A 16770-nucleotide genomic window follows, 5' to 3' on the forward strand; every position below is an offset into this window, starting at 1 on the left:
AAAAACCTGTATTTATTTCTTGTAGCTTCTATTACTGCTGAATTGTGTTGGAAAAGTCTTATTTAATCGTGTTAGAATTAGAAAACAAAGCCCTCGTGTATTTTTAATATTTATTTAAACTGTGTCTTCATTAGTATACAATTCTTTTTTTAAACAAGACTGGAATTTTAAGAAATTTTATTTTAATCTTTTTTCTCCTACAAGTACGATAAACTTGAGTATGATATCTCACTACTGAATGGTTCTTCCAGTCATTTGTTGTATGTTGATCTAGACTAAATCAAGGGCTGTCTTTCTCCTTCTGTATTCCCTATCTTGTTTGCTCAAAAATTAGTGCTCGGTGATATCTAAATACACAGCCTGTGCATGATGGCCTAATGAGGCCTAACATTAAGTTTATCCAGTCTATACATGTATAACCAAGAACTGTTGCTATGATCAAGCTTTTGGATTGTACAGACTCTCCAGGCTCCCACGGTATTTCACAGCAATTGCCTCCATCTCACCAACTAGCCCAGAGCTCTTACTAAAGTTCTCCTACTCAGCCATAGAACCACACAGAAGTACATTTTGTGGTTTATTCTTTTAAAGTTAGACTATTGGACTATTATTTTCTTTGGTACATACTGCACCATTAGTCTGCACAGTCCAATCTACCATCTCTGTAATCAGCCAGGCACTCAACATTCCATCAGCTCTGTACAATCTAAACACTTGCATTTCAGGGTGCCTTTATAAGAAAGGGTTACATGCAGACCCACTTACAGAAAGAGGGTGACACACCTGGGGAATTCCCAATTTAATTAATCCTTACCGCTTTTCTGAAGACTCATTACTTTTGAAGCACAATGGAAGCACTCCATTATGAGATAGGAATGTGCAAGATACCAAATAAAAACTAGTGTAGGTTCCTTCCCAACAGAGATCAAATGGCATTTGAAAAAAGGAATGATGAATGCCACAGTTATGGTTATTCAAGATTTCTGTACCAAGAGTGCCGCGTCAGGAAAGAAATACATGAAGTTTGCTACAAAAGTATAAGACAACCTTCTGCATACACTGCAGACCTTTGTGATATTTGCATTTACTTCCTTATACGAGAAGGGATAATCTGTTTGAGGAGAGGAGAGGAGAGGAGAGGAGAGGAGAGAAGAGGAGAGGAGAGGAGAGGAGAGGAGAGGAGAATGCTTTCAGGACACAATGGCAGTAGCTACAGACTTGAGTTTGACAGCTGACGTGGCCTCTTGGGCTAGCATTTTTTCTATTGGCTGCAACTCCTTTTCCTTTTGTGAGGCCTCTAGTTGGAGCACCTTCTTTCTGCATTAAATTATGATGTGGCATTAGGCACAACAGAATCCAACAGTTATGCTGCAGCATCCAGTGCATATTCATTTTTATTTATCTGTACTACCATAAATCTTGGAAGGCCTCACTTGGGTCACTTCATATTACACTGGGCCATGAACAAACACACAACAAAATACAGATATGCTTAAATTCTACATAAAGAGACAACACAGGGATTATGGCAGAGTCCAAATGCAATGACACAGTACTACTGTGATAGGCATTGGCATTAATACACCTGCAATCTAACTGTTGTCTAGTTGGATTGCTTAAAGCTTCACAGTGTATAAAACTTTCAAGAAAAAATTAGAGGGAAGATAATGAACACTTCTGTTTATGAAGAAGTCAACCAATACATGAGAGGCAGCTGAGGAGAAAATATTCAGTGTGGTCTGAAAATCTAATGACTGAATGATGGAAGTTGGCATCATATGTTGATCAAAACCAGAGTCAACCTCTTGATACTGAAGAAGAGGTATTAGGTAGAAGTAGTCCTGATGAGCCTTGAAAATAAAGACAGATAGCTTATCTTTATTGCTTTAAAATGAACCAGGAAATTGAAAATAGCAAAGGAGTAGGTTTGGAAAATGGTATTTACAGTAGAGCAACACTTTGATAGCAAATGAGAAAGGCAAGACTGCATTTTGTCAAGGCTAAGTAAAAGATTTTCTAATAAAGACTTGATCCATGAAAAACCTGCTGACAGAGAAGAATGATCATCCTTTAAGGATTGGAAAAAGATTCCTAAAATACAGGTTTACACTAGATTTTATGACAAAACAAATGACAGCATGATGGTGTCATTCATAAAGGGTCCAGAGAAATTTTGTGAGGGCATCAACCTAAATACAAAAAACCCTACTAACAAAAGACCAACAGTTGTAACTGCAAAAAAGGAACTGAGGGTGATGCTGAAGAAAATTTTCATGCATTAAATCTGCTTAGGATTGGAAAAGAAGAGGTATTTGAAACACATAAAACATTGTTTTTCCTATAAATACTGTGAAATGAGAAAATTTTTTCGTGCCACATTTATTACTAACTTGCTACAGTTATCTATGCTACCATGTTTTGACTTTCAAGGGTTGAAGAAAAACAATGTTCCTGATGTTACAATGTGAGGAGTGCCTCATTCAACACAAATAAAGACATGCTACATTCAGGACAGTCACAATACAAGGAGAGTGCAAACAGCATGAGGGGAAGAGTTCTCAAAGACTTACAGTTAACATGCTGAATGTTCAGGCACATTCCTTTGCTCTTCCTTCTCAGTGCACAGAAGGAAACTTATTCTGTTGCTGTAGTTTGGCATTTCAGCTCTTGAGGATTCTCAAGAGTTGACAAAGTGTAGCTGTGCAGCAAATGCCCACTCCCTACATTCCAAAAGATCATCTCCTTCTCTTGATATCTATTTTCTTGCTTTGGTCCTGGTTTCAGTCAGTTATGGCATCACAGCATGAGTTAAATGAAAGAGATCATCAGATCAGGTACTCAACAACAGGGCTAAGCAGCAGTGAATATTGAAGAGCTGGTTACAGCAGGAGACAATTCAGAGTTCTTTCTCTTCTAAACATTTGTAGCTGCACTGCTGCAGGCAGAACAGAGCAATGCCCCAACATTATCTCCCTCAAAGTATTGGGAAGTTTCACAGGAAGGGAAGCAGTCACACCCAGGTGATCTGCCTCTCAGTGGTGATGAAAGAAAAACTCAGACAGAGATGAAACATGCAGAGGATTCCTCATACCCGACTCACTGGCATGTCACTTTCCTTCCTTTGGTTCTCTGAAGTTAGATCTGTTCTGAGGCACTTCTGATCTAGAGGCTCAGCTAGAAGGCTGTGTTTAGGGTTTTTTTTTGCAATCAACTAATCTCATTCTGCTTTTCTTTCTTTCACCCAATGTACTGCAAGTAGAAATATATATGGCCAATATGATTAAAAGGTCAAAATGGCAAACATAAGGTCTAAAAATTTTTAAAAGAAAATACGCTGATCAGGATTTTTTTACGTAAAATGAAACAATCCGTGTTCTGAAACATTTCAGTTTCTGAAATGAAATAATGATTTAATTTCATATTGAAAAATTTCAATTTCCTTTTATATTGCAAAATCTCAAAAGAGTTCAGGTTTTTAAATGAGAACTCTGAAAATACCCATCCTGTAATTAGCATAATAAAATTGTGGTTTGAGCACTGCTGAAGGTGGTACATTTCAAAATCATTAAGTTTTGTGTTTGAACAAGAAATGATGGCTTCTGCTTGGCACTAATTTTATATAGCAACCCATTGTCTTCTCTTCTTAGTTGTAAACATCATCTTGAATCCCCAATTCATACTGTAATTCACAAGTAGTCACTGAGTCTTCTTTAATACTTCAAAGTTCTTCTACTCCTCTCCAGCAGAAGAAAACAAAAACTCCAAGAAAAATATTTACTGAAAATTTTAAACTTAAATCTATCATATATTCAGTGCAATGAAAAATACCAGTAGCTATCCATTTTGTTCTCCTCTCCGATACATTTTTCAAAGCCAAATTACCCCATGTTTTGGGGGTTTTTGTTTGTTGGTTTGTTTTTGTTTGTTTTTTTTTACTGGACTCTCTAGTCTACTTCTGATCTGAGTCTGATTTCTCTTTTAGCCTTGCTCTTTCTTCAAGTTACTTTAATTTCATGCTGCTCTTGTGTCAAGCAATAAAAATAATCCTGTGCTCCTTAACCTTTACTCATCAATTATTATCTGTGTCCTTGCTTCATAAGAAAGAATCTCTAATTGTCCTTACACACAATTCCTCCAGACCTTTACAGCCTCTTGGTAATTATCCACAAATTCAGTAACGTTTCCAGTTCTTTTTTTTTTTTTTTTTTTTATTAAGACACTGCTGAAAACATCCTTGAATTTAAATACCAGAAAGGAAATACAACATCATAAAAAAGGGCATAGAGTTTAAAATGCCCCTTTTGTTATCAAGGGAAAACACCTACATGTAGTTTTTGCTCATTTGTATATAAAAACAGGAGTCAAAGCAATGACTGTACCCATAACTACAAGAAAAGAACTTCCTCCTTAACCCAAGCATAGATATTTATAGCTATTTTTGGGTGAATCCACTGACATATGATAAGGGTAATATGTACTTCTTGCCTAAGACTATAGCTAATCAGCATGTATGATCAAATTCACCCACAATGCCAGCTCAGTTTAATTTAACCAAGGTACACTGACACAAATATAAGTGTATTTTTATTAACATTTCAGTATTCAACCCAGCAAGACAATTACGTTAGTAAATCAGTTTACAATATCTATACAAATATTAGTGGTATAAACAGTTTCTATAGATCCATAAATTTCAAAAAGTTTATCCATCAAAACACAGAGCAAGTCAGAGACACACCATTCTGAAAATAAAGAAAACAAACAGCTCTGAACTCCCTACCTAATTGCAGTAGGGAAGAACTTCAGGGTCCCATGGTGAATTACCTAAGAATAATAAACTCCTTGCTGGGTATACTGTATATATTTTCTAAAAAGAACTGAAGTAATTTGACAGAAGTCAAACATCTTGATTCACATTTTTATCACTATTAGTTTCCAAACATCAGTAAAGACTAACTATTGAAAAAGTCAATCATTTTAATGTACTTACAGCTGAATTTTCTCATCATGTGACCAACTATCCACAAAGCCTCAGTGCCATTAAGAAGTTTTGAGGAATATAGTATTTGGTACTGCCAAAAAAACATAATTAAAAGAATGCATGTAAATTATACTAATTTTCTAATTAGAAATGTTTCATGATTAATTCATGTCTAAAGTACAAGCAGGGGAAAAGCAGGACTTACATTATCCCAATAGGCAGGTTCCAGTACAATCAATGAGACAGTGACAGAATGCACAGTAAGGAGTCACAGTAGGGTCCTGATCTTGCAACTGAACTTTCACAAAAAGAACCCCGCACTATTGCAGAATCTCCTGAATTTCAATAGGGCCCTACCCACGCATAATCAATTACAGAGTCTGCCTATGTGGGAGTAACAACAGCGAGAACAGGACCTGTTCCTCCACACACCTGCAAAAATACCAAGATTAAAAAAAAATAAAATTAGTAACATGCAGCAAAACCTAGTGATAGCCTGTTTTATTACAGCATTTAGGATATAATAAAGGAGTTCCATACCTCTTTAAGTTGCATGTTTTTAATAGGAAATTTTTAGCTCCTTGTTTAAAGAATGTTGGCTTAAAAATGCTTATGAATTTTACATGTAGTGACAGCACATTATGGAAGCTTTTACTGATGTTACTTGAAATATAATTTTTTAATTATCACTTTCTAAAAATTAATTATCCTAGTTTCTTTGGTCTATTGTGCAAGTCACTTTTTAGTGCTTCAACCATCTTAAAATCTGTCCCACAACATCCATTTTAGGGACGCAGCATAGGCCTGTGAATTTATTGAGGTCTTCATGACTATGAAAGTATTTGACCACACATAGTAGCATCCATGACTGAAGTCTTCAAAAATACATAATGAAAAGAAGTTAAGAATTAGTAATTTTTAGACCAAATAGTGGTAGCTTTTTAAAACAAAAAATCCTTATGAAAAACTTTGCTAAGTTTAAGGACTTTGTGAACACCATTTAAAACACAGGAAGCACACAACAAAGTGTTAAACAACACCACCACTTTGCTGTTCACACAAAACTTAACATCCATTATTTGAACTTACTCTTCTTATTAAGAACACATCTTTGCTGGTCTTTAAAAGGAAAATGTTATCAATTACAGTATTTTTATATATTATAACCATTTAAAAGCTGGTTAGCCATAGGTTCCATTAAGTAATATTTAACTGGTGACACTAGGCAAGACTACTGGTAATAAAGGTCTTAAGAACCAATAGATCATAGAAACATGCAAAAAAACATTTCTTCATTCCTTTAATACAGATAGCTTTGCAGAAACAACAATACTTAAAAACAAATAAACATAAAAGCTGGGACCAAATGAAAGGATTAGAGAATCTGACAACCCAAAAGTTTCATAAAGCAGTTTGTTTGAGTTTTTTGGGTTTTTTTGTTGGGTTGTTTTGTTTTGTTTTGTTTTGGTTTTTTTTTTTTTTTTTTTTTGTAATGACTAATTGTTCTCTTCTTGGCTTTGATTTTGTGAAAAAAGAAAAAAAAAAAGAAAATTACCCGAAAATGGAAATGAGTATCACAAGCTTTTGTTCCTTGCTGCCAGGTTGATGGTTTTCAACTGGGCAAACAAAATTTGACAAAATTCCTAGACAGTTACCTTATGATACTGAACTGAAAGTGTTTCTTCTCATGTTACTTTCAAATTTTACATTTCATATGCATGACTTTTAGGCTTATTATTCTGAGAAATTCAACTGGTTTCAAATAATATGCTACAGCACTAAATTCTGTTTAAAGAGTGTTGTATCTTGACCCCTGTCTAACAGAACACAGAAAATTTAAAAATATCGGACATATGCCAAGTTAGTGTGCCTACCTGAGCCTGAACAGTGAGTGACACAGCACCTCTGGCACTTGTAATCTGCCCATTTCTCACTGACTGAGATGAATGGGCAGATAAGACCTTTCAGTATGATTTTGGTGACAAAATCACACAGCTACATATTTAGCATTTCCCAAGTTGCAATGCAGTGTGGTAACTTGATGAAGCCAGATCCTAATATTGTTTTCTCTCCCTGTATCTAGCTCCACATCTTTCTTCACAAAGGAAGTTAATTGGAATACAATGCATATTTTCTGTACTGTTCCAAAAGAGTAGATTGTAGGATGGGTCAGGGACACATAGCTGCAGTCTAAATTACCGTCAGTTTCTGAAGAGAGCTGAAAACACAGTTTTATAATTTTGACAGCCTCAGAAATAGCTCATAGCTAACATACAAGCAACCAAAGAAATGAAATACTGAAGCTGTCTCAACAGTTCCCTTCTCTGACATGGACAAGAAAAACATTTTTCTAATCCAGGTATAGAAAACACCATATCATGGAATGATTCACAAATGTTTTGGAAAACTAGAAGGTCCTGGCAAAACCAAGGATTTTTCATGACTAGCAGAAATAATGAAGTCTAGTTACCTATCTGCATGCTTACAGGTGCCACCAGCACACTTGTGCTGAAGCTAGCCTGGCTGTTTTCCCATTCCCTTCTAAACAGATTTCTCTAAATTTCAGCTTCTGCTGTTTAGGAGAACAGGAGGCAGCTCACACTTTGGCCAGGTCTGAGCTACATGTGTTGACTGGCAGACCAACCAAGCATGCCGACCTGCAAGGCAACAGGTTGAACAGAACAGAAAATTTCTGAGTCCATGCTGCAGCTTTTTCTACCCCAGAGACACTAATTTGAGTCCCTTCTCTACTCACAGCCACTAAATTTCATTCAAATTGCAGAAACTTGACTTTGTGACCTCTAACTCTATATCAAATGCAGCTGAAATTAAGCAGTGGATTTGAAAGTTATTAGGAGATAACATGATCCTATAATATATCTTGTTTTGCTCAGAACCTAGGCATGAAAACACTGTAGCATAATCACTGTGAAAATAATGATTTTTTGTCGCTGTTTTCATTCAGGAGTTACACCACAAAGTCGGATACAACAGAGCACAATTGTTACACAGTGATAGCATAAATGAATCCAGAGGATGTAGTCACTTTCAATAAAACTGGATTCATTTTGCAAGGTGAACAAGGCCCTGAATACAGGTTGCTTCATAAAGGTGAAAATTTAACAGGAATAAAATATTTTTATAAACTTACCATGACTATAACTGACTGCCCTCCATGGAGATCCCTGCTTCTCTTCCAACTCCATACTCTTTCCTAAGGCTTTAAAAAAAGTTCAATGATACACAGCTCAATAAAACAGCCACATAAAATCTAATCAGTCTATTCAGTATACCTGTACTTTTGTGGGTTTTTCAGTTGGCTTGGTTGATTTTTTGGTTTTTTTTTTAGATTAAGCATAGTGATTTTTAAAGCATCACCTTAAAATCCTGATCTTACTGCCTGGATTCTGATATCCCAAATTAGGGAATAGTTTTTAATAATATGCAAAACCCAGTTCCTTTACTATAAATAGCATCCACAATGCTCTTTTTACCCTTTCACTTGATATTGGACTACATTTTTAACTTGTGTATTTCTCACTTAAAAGGCAAACTGGAACTCAGAGGGGTTTATTTGTTGCTGGATTCCAGAATGAAGGAAGGAAATAAATTGGAAAAGTATAATGACCACTCTAAAAGTCCTGTAAAAAAGAAGAGAGACAAAGAATAATCAGTGTGAAAATGTTAATAGAAAACTGGACATTAGAGGAAAGGTTAGCCAGGACACAGCAGGTATAAGAAGAGTCAGGGAAGTGAAAGTGATTCAGCCAAAAGGGGCTGGAACAAAAGAAACAAAGTTATATTCTAGGCAGGGTAATGAAAACAAGCCTTTCAAAACAGTTTGACATTGGCCTACCTATTCTTCTGTCAAAGTGAAAGAATTACATCAACTCAAAATGCCTTAAGAAAACCTTAAAACCATTTAACTTAAAGCATTTGGAGTAGCTAAACTCTGCTCAGCTGAGCAACTAAAGAAGTGCTTATATTTGGAAATCAATTTACATCCTATTGTTATCTTTCACTAGGTCTGTAGTATCAAAAACACATTCAAAACTGAGCCTCAGCTCCTTATCCTAACAACAGTCAGACTCATACTTTGGTGCTGGTCGGAATCCAGCCCACTGGTTACCAGATAGGCAAATACAAGATTCAAAAGGACTAATGTGGTTTCAGGCTCTTCTCTCCCATACTATACAAGTGTTTTTACTTAAGTGCAGGATTAACTGTTTGATGAAGAGAATGAAGACAGTTAAATGCTCAAAACTAATTCAAGAATCAGCTGTCTAAAAGAAAACTAAAAAAAATGGCTGAGAAAGAACAAAGAAACAGATTGTTGAATCTGTATTAAAAATAAATGACCTCTGGGTTACATCTTAATGCACTGTGCCTGAAAACTGCTGCTTTTTTCTGGTTTAAGTATTAAACCTTGTTTTTAAAACATGAAATGGTAAAGAACCTTGGCATAGGTTAAGTAAGTTTAGTGGTTGATAACAGTACTAAAGTAATTCTTAACACAGGGTATAGCTCAGATGTTGACGTAAAGGGCTCAGCATCTCCCTTGGCTATTTAAGCACATTTGTGCTTCCAAACCCAGTTTGGTAAACAGCTGAAACAGGGTAAATATCCCATATTCCAAGAGAATAAACTGTAGAAATCATAAGTCACTAATAGGGTTCTGTCTTACTCTACAATACAGTTACTAAAGGAAAACAAAAATTGAGCCATTTGTTGAGATACCAAAAAGGTCTGGGATATCTCTCAGCATTCTCTGAGCTTCTGGTCACTGTGATCCATCTCCTGAGCTATGGATCATTCTGTGCACCATTATTTTAAACTGTCACTTATCTAAATTATCAGGAAGTCAACAACAACACTTAACAACTATATTCTTACACAAGCAAGCCCCTCCTACCAATATTACATCCTTTATTTATATCTCTAAAAGAAAGGAAATTCCTCATTTTTAAGATCTATGCTTAATAAATCCATACATATAAAAATCATTACCTAGTGATTCTTATGACTAGGATTAAGACCTGATTAAGGCAGTGAAATAAAAAGAGAAATAGTTCCTCTATATTCAGTCACCTTTTCACAAAATGGCTAAACAAAAAAATGTTTTGTTCTTCCCAGAAGAATTATGAACACTACTAAAATTTTATAAATGTTGTGAAGTTCAGACTTCAGAATTTCCCAGAAACTGGGAAATTAGATAAGCAAATTAACATCTTGCATCTTTCAGTCTTAAAAGAAACAACTTCTACAGCAAAAGAGCAAACAAACTAATACTAGCTAAAAGCACTTTCAGATCCCCCACTCCTGCATTCATTTCAGTCGCATTATATTTAGTTGCAGGCATTCACATCTGTAAAATATGAACTTTAGTCTTTCAAACAGCTTCATATATCTTGAACTTCACTCTTCTAAGTAGTGCTACTGATAAAAGTATTCATATGAACAGAGTTAAGCACAGGACTAAGGCTTAGTCCTGTAGTAAGAAAGTAGTAAAGAAATTAACTAATGAATTCAGTGTACCACTAACAATTACTTTTGAAGTTAAGGACAGCAAGGATTAAAGCAAAGCTTGAAAAATTAACACCTGAAATATGGGGTGTGGAGGAGAAATTAAGTTATGAAATTACCCGACAAAAATCTAACTTCAATACTTATAAAATAAAAGATTCAGTGCTAAACAGGAAAAAATAATAGAGCGTCCCTAACTCAATAGTCGTGACAACCATGCTCTTTTCTCACCATTTGATGAGTCTTCTTCAGTTCATGGTTGAAGTTCATGTCTGCTGTGGAGAAGACCACTTGGCCAAACTTCTGCTGTAATTAATCCATGAATAAAAGAATGGGCTTCAGTTTTCACAGATACCAAGCCAGAACTTTTCATAACTATTAAATCCACATAAATAATAAAACATTTAGAAGTTACAGTTAGACTATTTAGGCAAAACTTTACCACAGAACCTAAGTTTAATACCAAATTCTTTATTAAATCTTCAGGGATATGTTTGTTATTACGAGTCAGGCCTATAGATATGTTGGAGTCAATAAGATGCTAACAAAATATACAAATCCAACCTTTTGATGACTACACCACTAATTTTTATGCTGTATTGAGTATTTTAGTGACTTTAAAAAATCTAAATGGAAGGTTTGCTATTGAAAAATCAGGAGGTAAAAGAAAAAAGGCTGGTTTTATTTTTCATGTGGAAGTTCATAGGAAATCTAATAAACTATATGCATGTCCTAAGTCAGCACTTGGAGTCCTTACAGTCTACAGAAGCATCCTTAGATCAGATTTATTCTGGCAAATTCAAAACTCTGTTTTCATTGTACAATAGTAAATGCTGTCCACTGTAGTTATTTCTAAGTTACAACCTCTATCATTGCAAGCAGACTAAAATTGCAAAAGCAATGAATTCCAAATCCCGTATTTGTCAGGGTAAAGTAGAGACTGAATGGCTACAACAGAAAGCAAAACACACATGAAGGAGGATGCTCAACTATAGTTACAAGGTTATTAAACTGAAACTTTCAACTTCAAGTGATACGAAATTTACAGGGGAGGCCTGAAGGGAGGTTTAGATGAACCTATAACAAGGATCTAGAAGGCTGGATGAGCTTTGGGGCAAGGCAGGGCTCAAATTAGAAAAATAAGTAGGAAAAAAATAAAATTTCCACTGTCTTTATGTCCATATACAATACCACTGAATACCAAACACTGAATACCAAAACAATATGTAGGTGTGCAATTATTATAATCACGTGTGTGTACCTTAGTGCCCCCCAATTGGTCTAACTTACCTAGGAACTTTCCAGATGAAATAGAATAATGTGCAAGAGCCCAGGCAAGCCAGATAATCTAACTAAAAAGTTACACAGTAATGACACAACGCCAGTTTTCATTACTACAAATTCCTCTAATCCTCATAGTTGTAAAATAAATCTTAAAAACACATAGCAAGGTAATTTGTAAATGCATGCCTGAGCCAGAAGACAGCCTCCAGCTTTCTAACCATCCCTAGCTATGAGCTTCTGTGTCATTTCAAGACAAGTGCCTTGCTTTGGTTTTGCCACCTCTCAACTGGATCTAAGCAATCCAGTATATCCAAGCACAAAGCCTGCTGCATATAGGAAACTCCAAGTACAGGAAGCTGGGGGGGGATGTCATCTTACCAATGTAGGTTATTATAAGCCCTTCTTTACACTGATTTTATCTAGACTTTTAATTTACAAATTCAGGGGCTCAGGATTCTCCAGGGCATAAACTCAGGATTCCTAAAGTGCCCTCCAGGTCTCTTGACTAGATCCAGTCGGCAACAGTTTCCCTTGTCTGACCTACAAGAGGACCTATGCAAGAAGTGGGAAAAAAAGCTGAAAGTTCTACAGACAGAACTTTCTCAGGGTCGATGAAAGTCTAATGAATGAAACTGCCTAAGAACTAAGGGCCATCAGAAATCTAACTGCACCTTGCTTGAAGAACAAAACACATTACTTCAGCCTTACCTCACTAACATAAAGACATAATGTGTATAGAAGAAAAGACAGGTACAATAAACTGAAAACATTCAATTGCACATGCTCCTTCCCTTGGTAACAAAAGAGCAGATAATATGACAAATGCTGGTCATGTCACTTCTTACTGTATGAGGAGATTCTCTGACAATTTAATGGCACTCTCTGAGGAGAAGAACCTGGAATGCAGGACAGGCACTATGAGGTAGTGTTCAGATAGTGCTGTAATGAGAACTGCATGAAGAAAGGAGTTGATTATAGAAACTGCAGCTTAACCTCATATCTGCTTCCACAGCAGATAAGACATCCACCACTCTGATGAGTCCAATTTGTTTGGGATGGAAATTTGATCTAAAATATTTACATTATTTTTGGTGAGGCTCAAAATCCTTTTCTTTTCCTTCTGTCCTCAGCTGTGTTCCTGCTGTGACTTTTTGGCTTGGCTAGTCATTGAGGAAACACACTGACGATCCCTTCCCAGATGCTACAGCTAAAGAATGCAATAGCCACCTCCTCTTCATGGATTTTTACACTACAGCAATTGCCTTTCTCACTTGTTCTAATTCTCAGTTAAATATTTACTCATTCTGACCCACAAATTATTGCAATTGTGCATTATTTAAGAGATATGGATAGAAGGTGTAAACTAAGACTATCACATTAGGTTTAAGCTTTATGCAGTCCTAAGTAATTCTGAGAATAATGATTGTGTAATGTCACTATTAGCTTTGTAAGTCTGAAACACAAGACCATAATAATAAAGAGAACTACTCAGTGTGCTTACACATAATAATATGCATTTCAGTCTGTGCAGAACTGGGGCCTATGTGCATTAAGAATGGAACCTGAGAGCAAGTACTAGATATTAGGGAATGTAAAAATTTCACTTTCATCAAAAACCTTAATGAAATCTTTGGAATGATAAGAATACCATGCATCATAGAAACAGTGTATCACAAAATATTGACATATTATTTTCTACATCTTATTTTTATATTAAGGTTGGAAAAATCGGTGAAAAACAGTAACTATAATTATTTTAGGGCAAAACTATACATAATATAAGTACAGAGAAATGGTATCAGCAACACCATAATTTTATATTTTTCTTTACTGTTTTCACTGTTATTTCTACTGCAAAGTTTTCTTTTCACAGGCACATAACCTTCAGGAAAAAAAAAATTAGAAAATATGTACTATCATTCTTTTCAGTTGAAAGGCATACCTATCAAAAATTTTGCTCAGAGTAGTTTTAATAAAGAGCAAAAAAAGTAAATATACTGTAAATAATTTATATTTCCTCCTTCTTAAGAGAATGGCTTTACAATCCGAAGTTTTGTCATCTGGCTCATTTTCACTGAGAACCTGGTTTTGAAAAATTAGGAATCAGTATCTTTAGCAGCACCAAACTTCAATTCAGAGGAAACTATAATAACATAAATGCATAATATTAGCTATGTGATTACTTACATGTTGCATCGCACTACTTTTTTCCTTAAGGAGCTCCAGAATTACTCTCTGAGCAGCAGTAGTTTTCGTAGCCATGATGGTCTAGGCTTTTTGAGCCCCAAAGCTTGTTTTTTCGTACTGTGGTTTGTGTACTGTGATTAAAAAAAAAAAAAAAAAAAAAAAAAGAACAAAAAAAAAAAAAAAAAGAGAGCGAGAGAAATTACCTCTCCCTTTCAAAACTTGTTCTGCTTATATTTTGTCAGTGCAGCTCTAGCAGGGAGCAGTGGAATCATGAAAAGCATTAGGCCCTGAGCCTGCTAGCGCTCGTCTGCCAGCAGTCCAACCGAGTTCAAGAGGACTTGCTCACAGACGTGAAGGGAAGATTTTGAAAGTCAGTGGGAACAGAGCTCCCAGACTCCCATTATGTACTTCTGAAAAATCTTCCTTGAAGTAATGAGAACAACAGTTTGCAGGTCTGAGGCTAAAAAGTGCATCAGATTAGGAAAAGAACCCAAACACTGAAGACAGAAAGCTCGAGGAGCGGCTGGCAGGGATGCGCTGGGTCTCCCAGCCGAGGCAAGGTCCGCGGAGCTCCCAGGGAAGGACCCTTCATGAGGCACAAGTCAAGTGCAGGCTGCGAGTGGCTCTGGCGGCACCATAGCCTGCCTTCCCCCCGCGGCTTTCGGCAGCTCGCTAACCTCCATCTCGGTTTCCCCATCCCTGAAACGCGGGTGGGAGCACTAACCCGGCCATCAGGTATCTTACGATCATCAGTCACAGCTTGGGGCGGAGGGGAGGATGCGGCGTGAAAATGAAAGTTCGCCTTCTCTCCGAGCGCTCTGCGCGCAGCCGAGGCGGGAGCGCTGCCCGAGTTGAACCTCGCTCCGTGAAGTTCCTCCAAGAGGGCTTTTTGCCTCTTTTTTTTTTTTTTTTTTTTTTTTTGGTGTGGGGTATTTGAGTTAGTTTGGGGTTTGTTTTGGTTTGGTTTTCTTTTTGTGTTTTTGGGTTGGTTGTTTTTTTGTTTTGTTTTTTTTTTTTTTTGCAATGACCAGTATAGCGCACTCCGGGCCCGCTGTGTCCCGGGATGAGCCCAGACAGCCCCGCTCCGCCACTCGGGGCTGCTCGCAAGCCCGGCCGGGGGGCGCCCCGGGGCGCTGCCGCCCGGAGCCGGTGCGGCGGCAAGAAGGGAATGGGGAGCGGCGGCTGCCAGTCGGGATCGCGATCGGGATCGGGCCCGCGCGCTGCGAGCAAGCGCCGAGCGCTCCGAACCCTCCTCTGGCTGCGGCGGGGTGCGCGGCCATGGTGGGGGACAAGGGGGGTCAGGCTGCAACCTGAGCGCAGCGGGAGCCGCGGGGGTCCTTGGAGGCGCGGGGGGGCGCGGGGGGGAGGCGCTGTTCATATTTTCCTCAGGTCCTCTTGGCGCACATCCCCCTCCCCCAGCCGGGCTTCCTTTCCCTACCTTCCCAAAATCCGCTGTCGTGCCCCCTATCCACCCCCCTCCCTTCCACCGGCGCCTTTACCTTGACAAGTTCGCGGGGCCAGCGGAGGTCTCGCTCCCCCTCTCTCTCTCTCTCTCTCGCTCCCTCTCTCCCACACACATCTCTAACGCGCCACCTCTCCCCCGCGGGCCCGGGCTCCGGGTGACATTTCCCTCTCTCTCTCTCTCTCTCTCTCCCTCCCTCCCTCCTTCCCTCTCTTCCCCCCCCGCCCCCCCTTTCCCCATTAGCGGCGGTTGGGTCGGGAACGCGCGGTGAGCGGGGAGGGCGTGGAGCGCGCGCGCGGGCGGCGGGAGCGGGGGGGGAGGGGCGGCATTGACAGCGAGCGCCGTGTCCGTGCGGCGCTGCCGCCTCAGCCCCCGCGCGCCCCCCCCCGTTCCCGGCATGCCCCGGGGCGGCGGGGCTGGCGCTAACGAATTTGAATGAAGAGCCCTCCGCTCTTTCGGCGCCATTTTCGAGTGATGCCCGATCGCATCGCTGCTACCGCCGCCGCGGGGGAGGCGCGGGGGCCGCCCGCCCTCCCGCCCCGCGAAACTCACCTCCCTTCCCCTCCGCTACCCCGCTTCCACCCTCACCGTCGCGCTTCGGAGTGGTTGCCGCTGCCGCCGCCGGCACAGGCGGTAAGAGCCGGAGGGACCGGGCGCGGCTGGGGCAGAGGGAGCTGGGCGGGCGGGGGAAGAGCGTCTTTGGAAAAAGGGTGCAACCTGCACCCCGCCGCCGGGAAAAGTCACCTCCAAAGCCCGGCGGGCGGCGGGCCGGGAGGCTCCGGGAAGCGGCGGCAGGTCCTGGGCGGATCTGTCACTCGCTTCCCTCAGCCTCAGCAGTCGGCAGCGGCCGTCTCCTCCGGCAGGTAACCCCGCTTGCTCCCCGGGCCGGCACCGCGCCCAGGCGGGGATCCCGGGAGCGCCGTTTACACCCGGCCCGGGGAGAGCGGCGCGGAGGCTGGCGGGGGGGCGGGCGGGAGCCGCGGGACAGCCGGAGCTCCAGAGGGTCCCGGTGCCCCGCGCTCCCTGGACATGATAAGACAGGCTTCGCCTCATCTCCCCTCCGGTCCCTACTACTCCCCCGCCAGCGGATCCTTCCCTCCCGCCTTCTCCCCCCCCCAGCTCTCCGCCGTGGAAATTTCGGGGCAGCGCCCGGGACACGGAGGCTCCTGCTTCCCGGCTCTGCAGCAGCAGCCGCCAGGATGACTTCCACACTTACATGCACATCTCCCTTTCTCGCCCGCCGCCCCCAACCCCCCCCCCCCCCGCCTCCTCCTTCCTCTCTCCCCGTGTTTTCGTAAGCTGGATTAATGCCCCTTCGCTCTTTCTCTTCCCT

The 16770-nt window shown here is 40.0% G+C and overlaps 3 long non-coding RNA genes across 8 annotated transcripts in view; 1 reads left to right on the forward strand and 2 right to left on the reverse strand.

Annotated features, from left to right (window-relative positions):
• The window catches only part of LOC137469422 (uncharacterized), a 75105-nt gene extending 69693 nt beyond the window's left edge, over positions 1-5412 (reverse strand). For all 6 annotated transcript variants that reach the window (XR_010996492.1, XR_010996496.1, XR_010996494.1 and 3 more), the window contains exons 1-2: positions 5187-5412; positions 4991-5072 (exon numbers count right to left, since the gene is read on the reverse strand). This is a non-coding gene — a long non-coding RNA (uncharacterized lncRNA). The remainder of the gene's footprint in view (positions 1-4990; positions 5073-5186) is intronic.
• The window catches only part of LOC137469423 (uncharacterized), an 86306-nt gene that overhangs the window by 33851 nt on the left and 35685 nt on the right, over positions 1-16770 (forward strand). The window lies entirely within an intron of this gene.
• On the reverse strand, positions 7456-16061 carry LOC137469421 (uncharacterized). Its single transcript, XR_010996491.1, has 4 exons — positions 15481-16061; positions 13976-14106; positions 8133-10810; positions 7456-7638 (listed from the first exon to the last, which is right to left on the reverse strand). It is a non-coding gene; the product is annotated as an uncharacterized lncRNA (long non-coding RNA).

This window comes from Anomalospiza imberbis, chromosome 2, assembly GCF_031753505.1.
Source record: "Anomalospiza imberbis isolate Cuckoo-Finch-1a 21T00152 chromosome 2, ASM3175350v1, whole genome shotgun sequence".
Taxonomy (NCBI): domain Eukaryota; kingdom Metazoa; phylum Chordata; class Aves; order Passeriformes; family Viduidae; genus Anomalospiza; species Anomalospiza imberbis.